The 11,775-nt window shown below is 46.1% G+C and overlaps 1 pseudogene; it reads right to left on the minus strand.

Annotated features, from left to right (window-relative positions):
• Positions 1-9,152: 9,152 nt before the first annotated feature.
• Positions 9,153-11,437, minus strand: LOC136626691 (zinc finger MYM-type protein 6-like; annotated as a pseudogene).
• Between the last annotated feature and the right edge of the window lie 338 nt (positions 11,438-11,775).

Genomic DNA, 11,775 nt, shown 5'->3' on the forward strand with positions numbered 1-11,775 from the left:
CCATGCTATTATATCACACTTCTTATGTTCTACCAACAATAAGAATAGTCGTAACTCAGTTTGATGCAACATTTCAGTACCCGTGGGAATAAAAAACTCAGTACTTTGTTTCCACTCCTCCATCAGGCCTACAGACTAACCAACACTAGTCTCTAATAGGCGTTCACACCGTTACGTTGGGACCCTACTTACTCCTTAACAGAGGGAGGTACATGGACCTCCTTGGTGCAGCTTCTCAGAGTCCTCCACAGTGCATTGCGCCTTATGCATGTAGCATCTTTGTAGCAGCTCTTTTTTATCTCCAGGCAGGCTCCACTGTTATGCCCCAAGGTCATCAGGACTGGCAGCTCCCCTGGTCGCTCCCCAGGCATTGGGACGGCACTGCTCCAAGTCAACGGCCACTGCCACGTCCATGGAACTGGAGCTGAGTAGCACACACTTTTTGTAGAAAGCCCTATAAATGGCACCAGCCAACCCTTTATAGGGCTTTCTATAAAATGGCTGCGCATTGTCACATGGGACTGTAGACCAATAAGAGACCTTTCCAGTTGGCATATATTGTATTTCAGTCGCACTTCAGTAGCTGTGAGTGATTCCAGCCACCTCTACCAGTGCTAGCTCAGGAACCCCGCCGGCCATGCACGAGTGCATGCACACGAGCTCCGCAGGTAGTTACATAACCGCTAGCGGCCCCGGTAGGAGTGTCGGCGGCACCCTGCAGCGACTGCCAGCGTTACACTTGTACTCTGTTGTCCGGCATTATCACCCCCTGCAGGCTGCTGTTCCCTGTTGTGAGATCAGCACAGCACTCGCGCTTACTTCATGTACTCTGGCCGGGTCTAAGCCCCGACTGTCCGCACCGATTCATCGAATTATAAGGCAGCCGGGATGTAGCGGATCTGCCGATCTGTATATACTTCTTCATGGCCGTGATGTCCTGCAGCTCGTTAACCACTGCTGTGGGGATGTAATTTTCGGATCCCTCACAGCGCAGTGATGGGAGGCCTGAACGGTGATGGGAAGCATGACATCCACTTTGCAGGGTGTTAGGCTCCGTTTAAATCTGAACTTAGTGGGGGGGGGGGGGGGCGTTTTATTGCTCCTTTATAGTAGGATGAAACGAGAATTACTTAGCGGCGGGAAGGCACGCACGGCTGGGTATTCCTCTCAGCACGTGCTTCCACAGCTCTGTGGAACTTTATTCTCGGACACAAAGTCCCGTGCTTCTCGTGCACAGCTCTGTGGAACTGCATCCTCAGGCACAAACCCTATCCTCGTGCACATCTCAAAACGGGGTGTGTGTACCCAACAACGAATGAGGTCGCTAGAATCGCTCACCGCTACTGAAGTGCGCCTGAAATACAGTATATGCTTCCAGTAGGGATTGATTGAAAGTGAAAGTAAAAAAAATCTTATCATCAAGATGGTGCCTGATAAGTATCAGACGGGACTGCAGTGGAGGGAAGTAGCTAGAATATACGGAGACGTCCAGAGTGGGACAGGCAGATGATGGTAGCAGGCATAGAAAAATGTGTTTTCGCCTGTGAGGGAAACTATAAGATTTCCTGCTCTCCATTTTATGTTTTGTAACCTGCTCTTCTTACAGCTATTCCCTGTCTTTCTTTAGCTCATATTACTGTTCTGTTATAAGAATGCAAGGTCGTCTTCAAGGCCATTTCACAGAAGTCTCCTGAAACTTTGATCCAATTGGCTGGAGAGTAGTCCTGTCTCTAACTAAGATGTCACTGCTTTGTTGAACTTTAATAACCAATGATAATAAAGGAATTATAATAAATTAGAATCCTTACAAGTGAGGCATGTTTTAGCCTTGCTCCAAATGTCTTTGTATAGACTTCTATTTCTTAACTATTAAATTAGATGTCCTTCAATCACATCCAATGTCTGTGTAATATGTAAGCTTCCTCAATGCTCGAACACGAACTAACTAAATTTGGATACCTGAAAGCATACCAAGTAGCTATATTTGCGCTAACATGCCGGAGTGGCCCTTTAATTTGCCGTATGTAAAGTGGCTTCCGGAGACGTATTATCCTCCACTGAGTGTTTATTTAATGAGCTGCAGCCTGCGTTTCCTTTTGTCATCTAAATTAATTTGATATTAAAAGGTCTAGAACAAATTAAAGTGTGAAAAGACAATTACATTCTATTTAACATTTCTAGTTAACGAAATACACAGATTTCTCTTTCTTCTACGACCTTGTACAAATGGAAATGAGGCTGGGTGGAGAGGCATCACTATAGTGGGTGTAGAGGTAGTAGTTGCGTACCGGCCTTGGTGACTGACAGTGCTTTGAGCTATACTTTATCTTAGCACCCTTCTAATATGGTTCACATATAACAGTGCTATAAGCTGGTCAAATACCCTTTCCATACGGCTGCCTATATATACCGTGTTTCCCCCAAAATATGACAGTGTCTTATATTAATTTTTGTTCAAAAAGGTTTAACTTTTTTACATGTATAGCTGCCTGGACACTATTTAAATTGACTTTTTTAATTATCTGTTAGCAGGGCTTAATTTTGAAGTAGGGCTTATATTTCAAGCATCTTTAAAAAGCCTGAAAAATCATTTTGCATCCTCAAAAATTTGAAAAATCATGCTATGTCTTATTTTCAGGGAAACAGGGTAGTAATGCTGTCACCATCATACACTGCAGACAATATACCGTACAGTAGATAGATATAAGTAACCCTTTATAGTGACCAAATAAAAGCTCTGCAATAAAAGTATTATAAGATTAGTATACAAAGGAATAGTAAGCAAATAATGCGGAAAATTCTCTATTGGAAGTAACTACCCTGTAAGTTAAGGTTTGACCAGTGGTGTGCTCTTAATGGAAACAGACCACATGACTGCTATGGGGCCCGTAGCACAGTGAGTCCTGGGGCAGAGTATCCTGGCCCCCTATCCATCGCTATCTCGTTAGGTCCTACCAAAAGTCCAGCCAGCAGCACAGCTCTCTTTGTAACTCGCAGTTTTGCCGATCCGAACACTGCTTGGCCCAATGCAGGGGTCAACTCCTCCTCCACTATCCTGTGTGCAGTATAGTACTGCCAGAGAGAAGAAAAGAGAGAGAGGAGTCAACCTCTGCACTAAGCAAAGCCGTGTCCAGAGTGGCAGGACTGTGAGTTACAAAGAAAGTTGTGCTCCTGCCTGGACTTTTGGGAAGCAAAATAGGCACTATAACTTTCAGAAGTACAGAGTGGGTACTATAACTTTTTGAGGGCACAGAGGGGGACTATTACTTTGCAGAGTTAGATTATTATTTTGAGGGGCACAGAATGGGCACTATTACTTTATAAGGCCATAGAGGGGGCACTATTATTTGTGAGGCTACAGAGAGAACACTTACATTTTGAGGCCATAGAGGGCGGACTAGTGCCTTGTGGATTACTTTATGGAACACAGCAGGGGCACTATTACTTTGTAAGGATTTAGATGGGGCACTACTGCTTTGTGAGGACACAGAGTAGACACTTAATTTTTGAGAACACAGAGGAAGCACTATTGCTTTGTAGGGTTACAGAAGATGCACTATTTCTTTGAGGGTTGCAGAGTGGGTACTATTACTTTATGACACCAAAGATGGGGCACTGTTACTTTGTGAGGCTACATAGTGAGCACTATTACTTGGTAAAACCACGGAGGGCAAGCTATAATTTTGTGAGCCTACAGAGAGGTCACTGTTACTTTGTGAGCTATAAAGTGGACATTGTTACTTTGTGAGACCACAAAGTGGGCACTGTCATTTTGTAAGGATACAGGCAGTGCACTATTACTTTGTAGGGGCACTACTACTTTGTGATGCCACAGGGAAGGCACTATTATTTGGTAGGGCTACGGAGGGGCACTATTACTTAAAGGGCACTTTTGTTAATGGAGCCATAGAGAAATTTCGGAGGCTAGCAATAGTGTGAGATTACTGATATCTAGTAAAGCATATGCCCAATATTCCCCCCATATTCTTTTATTAGACTCACTAATGATTTCATGGGCATAGCGGTTATGAAACATGAAAGTATGTACGCCCAGAGGGGGCAAAATTCATTGGACACACTGTTTTTCTCCACACCCTTTTTGTTGTTTTCCATGATATAAAAGACACTGGCTCTGTCTGCACTGTCAGTAGGTGCCATAACAGCTGTTCAACTTCTTTCCCAATCAACTATTGGTGATCTATGTGATCAGCCCATATGAAGGTACCATTGACCACCCAAGAAATGAACAAATGCTTGTTCACCAGTTGATTGCATCTTTTGTGCAGAACAAAAAATTATCTTTATTGGCAGAACATCTCTCTGTGTGAGAGGGGAATAGGCTGCCAACACTGATGAAAGTCTCTGGGTACAACTATTGTATAAAATGATTGTGTCTCCTGAATTGCCCTGCGTAAAGACCCAATAGATGAGCACCAATCCCGGTAATCAGTTCTCATCGACCGAAACAAATTCCTGTGAAAAATAACACTTAGAGGCCACTGCCATTTTTGCTCAAGAGTGGCTCCAAAGTCATCTCCAAATAGGACAAGACTAGAGATGAGTGAGCGTACTCAGTACGGCAAATTACTTGAGCGAGTATTGCCTTTTGCGAGTACCTGTCTGCTCGTCTCAAAAGATTCGGGTGCCGGCGGGGTGAGCGGTGAGTTGCGGGAGTGAGCATGGGGGAGCGGGGGGGATAGAGAGAGATCTCCCCCCGTTCCTCCCCGCTCTCCCCCGCCGCTCCCCACCCCCCGCCGGCACCCAAATCTTTTGAGACGAGCGGGCAGGTACTCGCAAAAGGCAATCAATACTCACTCGAGTAATTTGCCTTAGCGAGTACGCTCGCTCATCTCTAGACAGGGCCATTGGGGACAATTTTTCTGTCAGATCCTAGAAGATCCTTTGGTAAGCCAGATCCCGTGTGCCATATGGGACAAACCTTTATTTTCATGTCCTTTCCTTGGTATTTTTGATAATTCTTCAAACACTGCTTTATCCGATTACCTCGCACTTGAATTCCTTCATTTCTCATTTTAGAACGTTGCAGAGACAAAAAAATACAGAGTAGATGAATTGATATCGACCTTTTTCCGTTATTTTTAGAGTCCTTGTTGTGAATGTATTCTGGGAGCCCTGGAGTTTCTAAACCGAAAAGAAAATTGTTGGTAAGATGAAAGACATTTTGGAACACAGCGATTCACATAGTACAAAAGGGGTGCACTCTGATAAATCAATCGCTGCATGGGAGGACTGAAGATGCGTAGGAAAACTTCTACGTCTGATTTCTTTCATAAGTTTTGCACAAAGGATCAATGGAGTAATATTCGCTAACTTCACAAAATTTCTTACAGCCTTATTGTGATGGTAGCTTGATTGCTTTCTCCTTTCTTGCCTTGTACACTGAATGGGCAGTTTATTAGAGGCCATCATCTACTTGGAACTCCTTTGGTCTTCAGGATTGCAGAAATTCATTGTGGCGCAGATTCCACAAGGTGATGAAATTGTTCTGCAGGAATATTGGCCCCTGCGGACAGGAAGCTTCTTGTAGTTGCTATAGATTGGATGAAGGTGCTGACATGTTCTGATCACCTGACAGGAAGGGGTCATCAACTCATGCTGCTTGCTGCAAATTCTGACCTTCCATCAGGATGGTGCAACCAAAATCTGAATTCATGTAATCAGGAGATGTTTTTCCGCAGCTCGGTGATAAAATTTTTGCGCTCTTTTGCCTCCCGGAGTCTCGTCTTTCTGTTTCTCTTAGACACAATGGTGCAGAAACTGGTCATCTGCAGTTATAGCCCTCCGTGCTGAGGCACGAGTTGTGCATTCCCACATGTTAATTAGAGCACCAGTGTTTTATTTAGCTGCTCTTAACTATTCAGCGTCTTTTCATCAGTACGATTCCTGACATCCTTTTCTGACCCCTTTCATTAACAAGTTGTTTCCATCTACAGGATCCCCTTTCACTGGATGTTTTTCCTCAAATATCTCATTCTCTTATACTTTCCAAACCATTACACAAGAAAACCCCATATGGTTGGCAGTGATATCCCACCCCAGCTAGTCAAGCACCAATGACCCGGTTTCGTTGGAAGTCACTCAGATCACTGGATCTAATGTGGATTCACACTGAAACTGATCAACAGAAAAGTTGTCAGGTGATTTTATGTTGCACAGCTCTAATGTTAGGTTGTGCTACTGGAACCTGTAGTTCTATGGGAACACACTGCCACAGGTGTGGGATGTTGAGCTTGTTGGGTATGGAGCTCTCCAGCCAGCCATTGACCACTGGTCTGTTGTATATAAGTGCCAGACCCTCTGGCTAGAGGGTGCTGGTTACCTCTGTTCCCTCACAATGCCCTAATGTTTGTGTGGTGCCCGAGCAGAGGCTAGCCATTGTGGGTGAGACCACAGGGTACTCAAGGTGGTTGTCACGAGTGACTCTGTGATCTCTCCCCAACAATGGCGGAATGTGGCCCAGCTCGGTCGCACTCAATGCAAAAAAAAACAACAAGCAGATGTAAACAATAGTGAACATTCCTATCGATGTTGTCACGTAACGCCAGTACCTCTTTTCTAATTAAACGGTTACTTGTTGCTAAATAGTAGAGTCCACAGACAGAGATCGTTTTCGAAAAACGGAGGTACATGGTTTTCTTTACTCACGGAATTCAACTTCGATTTTTCCAAAAACACAGCAAAATGGACTGTTACCATGCAGGGCGGCGCAGGGAGCCGCGGTCGGCGCGCATCGCTCCGGCGTCGGCTTTGGCATCCTGGAGCTCTGTGTCGGGGCTCTCCCAGTGGCTTGGGGTGGCCGGTGGGCGGCGGCGTGGGCGTGTCCGCCCGTAGGGTGCCACCAACACTTCTCCACCCTTCTTATACAGCAGTTGGAGAGTCGGCTCCTCCCACTCCCCGCCCATGGGCGGAGCCTTGCAGTTATAAGGCTGGCAGTGACTTGAGCTCACTGCCAGTTATTGGTTCTGTTAGCCACTAGTCAGTTCTGCCTGTCTCAGTCAGTCAGTACTAGTTGCTAGTCAGTCTCTTTCTAGTGTGCCTTTTACTCAGTCTGTTCTGGTTCTGTCTGCTACTAGCTAGTCTGTCAGCAGCTAGCCCTAGTTTGCCGTCAGTTTCCTTCAGCCTGCCTGTAGCTTTGTTTGTTCTGTTGGTCTTTTCCATCTGCCTCTCTGTCGGCACTCTGTCCCCCCATCAGTTAGTTTCTTTTGTCAGTCGCCAGGTCCCTAGCCAGCGCAGGGACCGCCATCCAGTTGTCTGCCTGGGATTATCCAGGGCCGAGGCAAGTAGGCAGGGACAGTGGGGTGCGGGAAGTTCAGGGCACCCTACCTAGCGCTCGGGGGTCAGAGGGCCGTAACATAATAATTGGCCCTTAAAACTGTTTCTTCCATGGTGGCGATCAGCGCCCTCGCAAATCAGCTGCAAGACCTGGTGCCGGTGATCCAGGATTTATCAGCTCGCATGGTGGCCCAGGAGCAGTGGGCGTTGTCGCAGGAGCGGGACGCGTCAACCTGTCCCGAACCCAAGTGCCCTCTCCCTGAGGTGTTCTCCGGGGAGAGGAACAAGTTTTTTGTTTTCCAACAGGCGTGTCGCCTGTTTTTTCGGATGCTTCCCCGTTCTTCCGGCTCGGAGGCCCAGAGGGTCGGGCTTATAATGTCCCTGCTGCGGGGCTTTTTCCATTCCCGAGGGGTCCCCCTCCCTGCAGTCGGTGGACTCCTTTTTTCAGGAACTCGGGGGTATCTTCGATGAACCGGACCGAGTGGGGTTGGCGGTTTCTCGGCTGTTGGCGTTGCATCAGGAGTCGCTTTGTGTGGAGGATTATTGCTCCAATTTCAGACGCTATGCGGGTGATACTGCATGGAACGACAGCGCTCTGAATGACGTTTTTCTGCAGGGCTTCTCGCACACGGTTAAAGAACTATTGATTTCCCATCCCGTTCCTGGGTCCTTAAAGGAGGCTATGGAGCTAGCGGTGAAGGCAGATAGGAGGCTTAGGGCTGGGAAGCAAGATAGACAGGTCCGTAGAGTCAGCGAGGTCGTTTGTCCTGTTCCCTCCTCTTCCGTACCAGTCTCTGTTCCCGAGCCTATGGAAATTGACCCGCTGGACCCCAAGGAGCGACGCCGGATTTGTTTATTGCATCATCTCTGCCTCTACTGCGGGAAAGCTGGACATCGTGTGATAACCTGCCCCCTGAGGCCTCAGCGTTCACAGTCTGAACCGGCGGAAGAGCTCCAAGTCCTAGGCGATTGCGGGGAGGATCGCCTAGGACTACAGGTACGTCCTAAACTTCTGGTACCGTGCCAGGTAAGATTCCAGAACTTTTCCCACCCAGGGCAGGCGTTTATTGATTCCGTCGCTAACCTGATAAGCATGCGTTTCGTTAGACCCCTGATGGCTGAATTTGTGGCGCTGAAGACGCCAATTCATTTTGCTAGCATTGATGCTACCCCTCTTACTACGGGCTTGGTACGATGGAGGACCCCAGTGTTACAGTTCACGGTGGGGAGTTCCCACTCGGAAGATCTATCATTCCTGGTGATGGAGAAAATGTCAGTAGACATGGTACTAGGGATGCCGTGGTTGGCGCTGCACAACCCCCAATTCGATTGGGCCACTGGGGAGCTGACCCAGTGGGGACCATCCTGCCATAGCCATCTTGCTCCCCTTCCTCTCTGCTCAGTTGATACCATGCTCGGTCCCCGTGGTCTGACTTCTCTTCCTACCCCGTCTGCCTGTCCTGCTGCTGATGTCGCCACCGATGTGCTGCAGGGGGGACGGAAGGAAGTGCAAAAGAATCTAGAAGTGGTGGGGTCTCGTATGCAGTTGCGTAGTGGGAAGAGTCTGTCTGTATCTGAGCCGTGCGGGGTGGGACAGAAGGTGTGCCGTTCCTCTGGAAATCCCAAAAGGAGGGTTCGCAGGGGGTTCCATAAGTTTTTATCGAAACCTTTTGTCCCTTCGGTGCCGCCCACACTCCTCCACCCTTCGTATACACAGTTGGAGAGTCGGCTCCTCCCACTCCCCGCCCATCCTGCCACAGGATAGGATAGGAATTCTTCACTTTCACCCAAAAACATTCATAGCCACATTGTTGGAAAAGTGCTTGGGCTTCGCTTTCGTGTTTCGATCAACTGCGCTTCTAATCTGGGGAATGAAATTCTCCTGCGTCTGCTGAAAATGGACTGAGTACCAATGTTGGTATTTCAAGGGTACATAGATCACAAAACCTAGTTTGCATGTCTTCTTTGGCTTGTTTGAGGTGTGAGCAAAAAACATCTAAGCCTGCATCTTGAAGTTTGTCTCCATCTTCGTGTGCAAACTGATAAAACTCTTGTCGACTCAGATTATTGGTATGAAGGTCTAGTTTGGCAATTAAGGAAGAGATTATACCTTTAGCCTTCATGGAATTCATTTTGTCTGCTTGTAGCTTTGTGTTGACCTCGTTGAGTTTGTCAAATGTCTGCGAGATAGGCAATGTCAAGACGTCGTAGTTCAATTGCATCACAAAGGCTTGTGCTATAAATCCACAATATCAACCAATCATGGATGCAGCTCCGTCAGTTGCACAAGCAAGTACATTTGTTAAAGGGATATTTTTTTCTTGGAAAAATTCTTCCACTTTTTTGTATATAGAGGAGCCTTTCATGTCGGTGGTTAAATTTCTGGTAAACAACAGTTCCTCAACTACCTCTTTATTCCGATTAATTAAACAAATATAAGCTAGCAGCAATGCTTCATTGGCTCTAACTGTTGATTCGTCAATCTGCATTAAAAATTCTGTGTACTTTAACATGTCCAGAAGCATTTTTTCCACATCAGCAGCCATCTTGTCAATCCTTCTTGAAACAGTGTCATTACTCAAAGGAATCGATTTCACCATGGCACAAGTGTCAGGCGTCAGCATAGCACTGACAATCTCTTTAACTGTGGGTAACACAAATGTTTCCCCAATAGTATGTGATTTCCCACATTGCGTTATTAATAAAGAGACTTTATAGGAAGCAAGGAGACCTTTGTCAGCACTGAGAGCTGATTTTCTAAATAGCTTGCCTACAGTGCTGCGGTTCTCAAACTTTGACTTTAAACCATGGAAAAATGAAATAGGCTTACCCACTCTGTCTGAATGTATTTTTGCAAGGTAATCACTCAGTCTTGAAGGCTTCAAAGCTTCAATCGAAAATGCCTTTTCACAAGCGAGGCACAAGGGAAGCTGTCCATTTGTAGGAGAAGAGATGAATCCATATTTCAAGTATTCATTTGAATATTGACAGCATTTCTTCTTCTCAGCCATCTTTATAAAGTATGCTTCAAGAATGCACTGCTTATGTCGCTCTATCATATAATGATGTATGACTTTTATAACTCCATGACTCCTCCACAGATCAATCACACTGGATAACCTAAAGAACAACCTAACCCACTGTATTCCATAATGCCGCTGATTGGCTGGAGCTTTCAATCATGGGGGTCTCTGGGAATTGTGGTTTATATCAGTGTTTTGAAAAGACACTTGGCGTCTAGGTTAGGTTGTGCTGTAGGTTATCCAGTGATATTAAGTGTGATTGATCTGTAGCGGAGTCATGGAGTTATAAAAGTCATACATTATATGATAGAGGTGCACAGGCTGCACACAATTCCCATTATATGTAAGTGATTCATATGGAAACAATTGCCTTGGTTTTCATTGGTTTTGCATTTCACCGATTGTTTTCGGATCGATTGTCGACAAAAACTGAGGTATCACTACTAATTTTTAGAAAAATGTGTTTACTAGATGAAAACAAATCAACAAAGCAAACACAGAATGCCCCCCTGCTGCACCTTTTCATTCTACCGCCCCCTTGAGAAGTAAAAACGCCCCCCAGGGGACAATAATGCCCACGTTGAGAAACACTGTGATAGAAGATCCTCGGCGATACACTCCCGACATGGTGGGTCAACACACAACTCTTGCCTTTCCTTGTTGGCTAGTTACTCCTCTTGCTTTGGTCCTAGCAGGAGCCATTACTCCAAGCTTCAGTCCCCGGAGGGCAAATATCCAATGGCAAATGAGATACCTGCTCTGTGCAAGTACAAACTGACACGTTCTCCTCCACTGACTACATTTCTGCACATTCCTCTGTCTCTCTAGACTCCGCCCCCAACTACTCCTAGACTCCCGAGACCACACACAAGTTAGGTGAGACAGAAATGCCACAACACATCTTGTTAGCACTTATGCAGAACACAAATACACACAAGACAGTTTACACAAAACAGACCTACAGCTACTCTAAAGACACCCAAACTCTGGGTCACTACATTTGCATCCACGCAGGTTTGGGTAGGTGTGAACAGCGACATATTCTGTGCAGGTGGCCGGACATAAGGGGAGTAGTCCTGTTCCATGTGGTTTGCATTCCATTGTGTGTTGGTGTAAACCATGTCTTGTTCTGCTTGGATCGATTTCCATCTAGCGCAAGCTAGGTCCTTAGGTTCCAGTGTGGGGCCGTTCCTATTGGGATGATCATCTGTTTGCAGGCAAGATTCATGTGGAAGTTTGTGAAAGTAGGGTCCCATGAGACAATGAGGACCTTTGTCACGGGCTTGTGGGCTTAAGTATTTTGGCCAAAATACGAACTAATACCTTGTACCATAACTATTGCATGTTTATGCGTACAGGTATGCTAGATAAGTGTTTATGGGTGCCCACAAGTCCCATTTGAGTTCTCAAGTTAACAGAAGAATGAGACGTAACATCAAATTTCTAAACAGGGAAGCAC

Source organism: Eleutherodactylus coqui, chromosome 4 (assembly GCF_035609145.1).
Source record: "Eleutherodactylus coqui strain aEleCoq1 chromosome 4, aEleCoq1.hap1, whole genome shotgun sequence".
Classification (NCBI taxonomy): domain Eukaryota; kingdom Metazoa; phylum Chordata; class Amphibia; order Anura; family Eleutherodactylidae; genus Eleutherodactylus; species Eleutherodactylus coqui.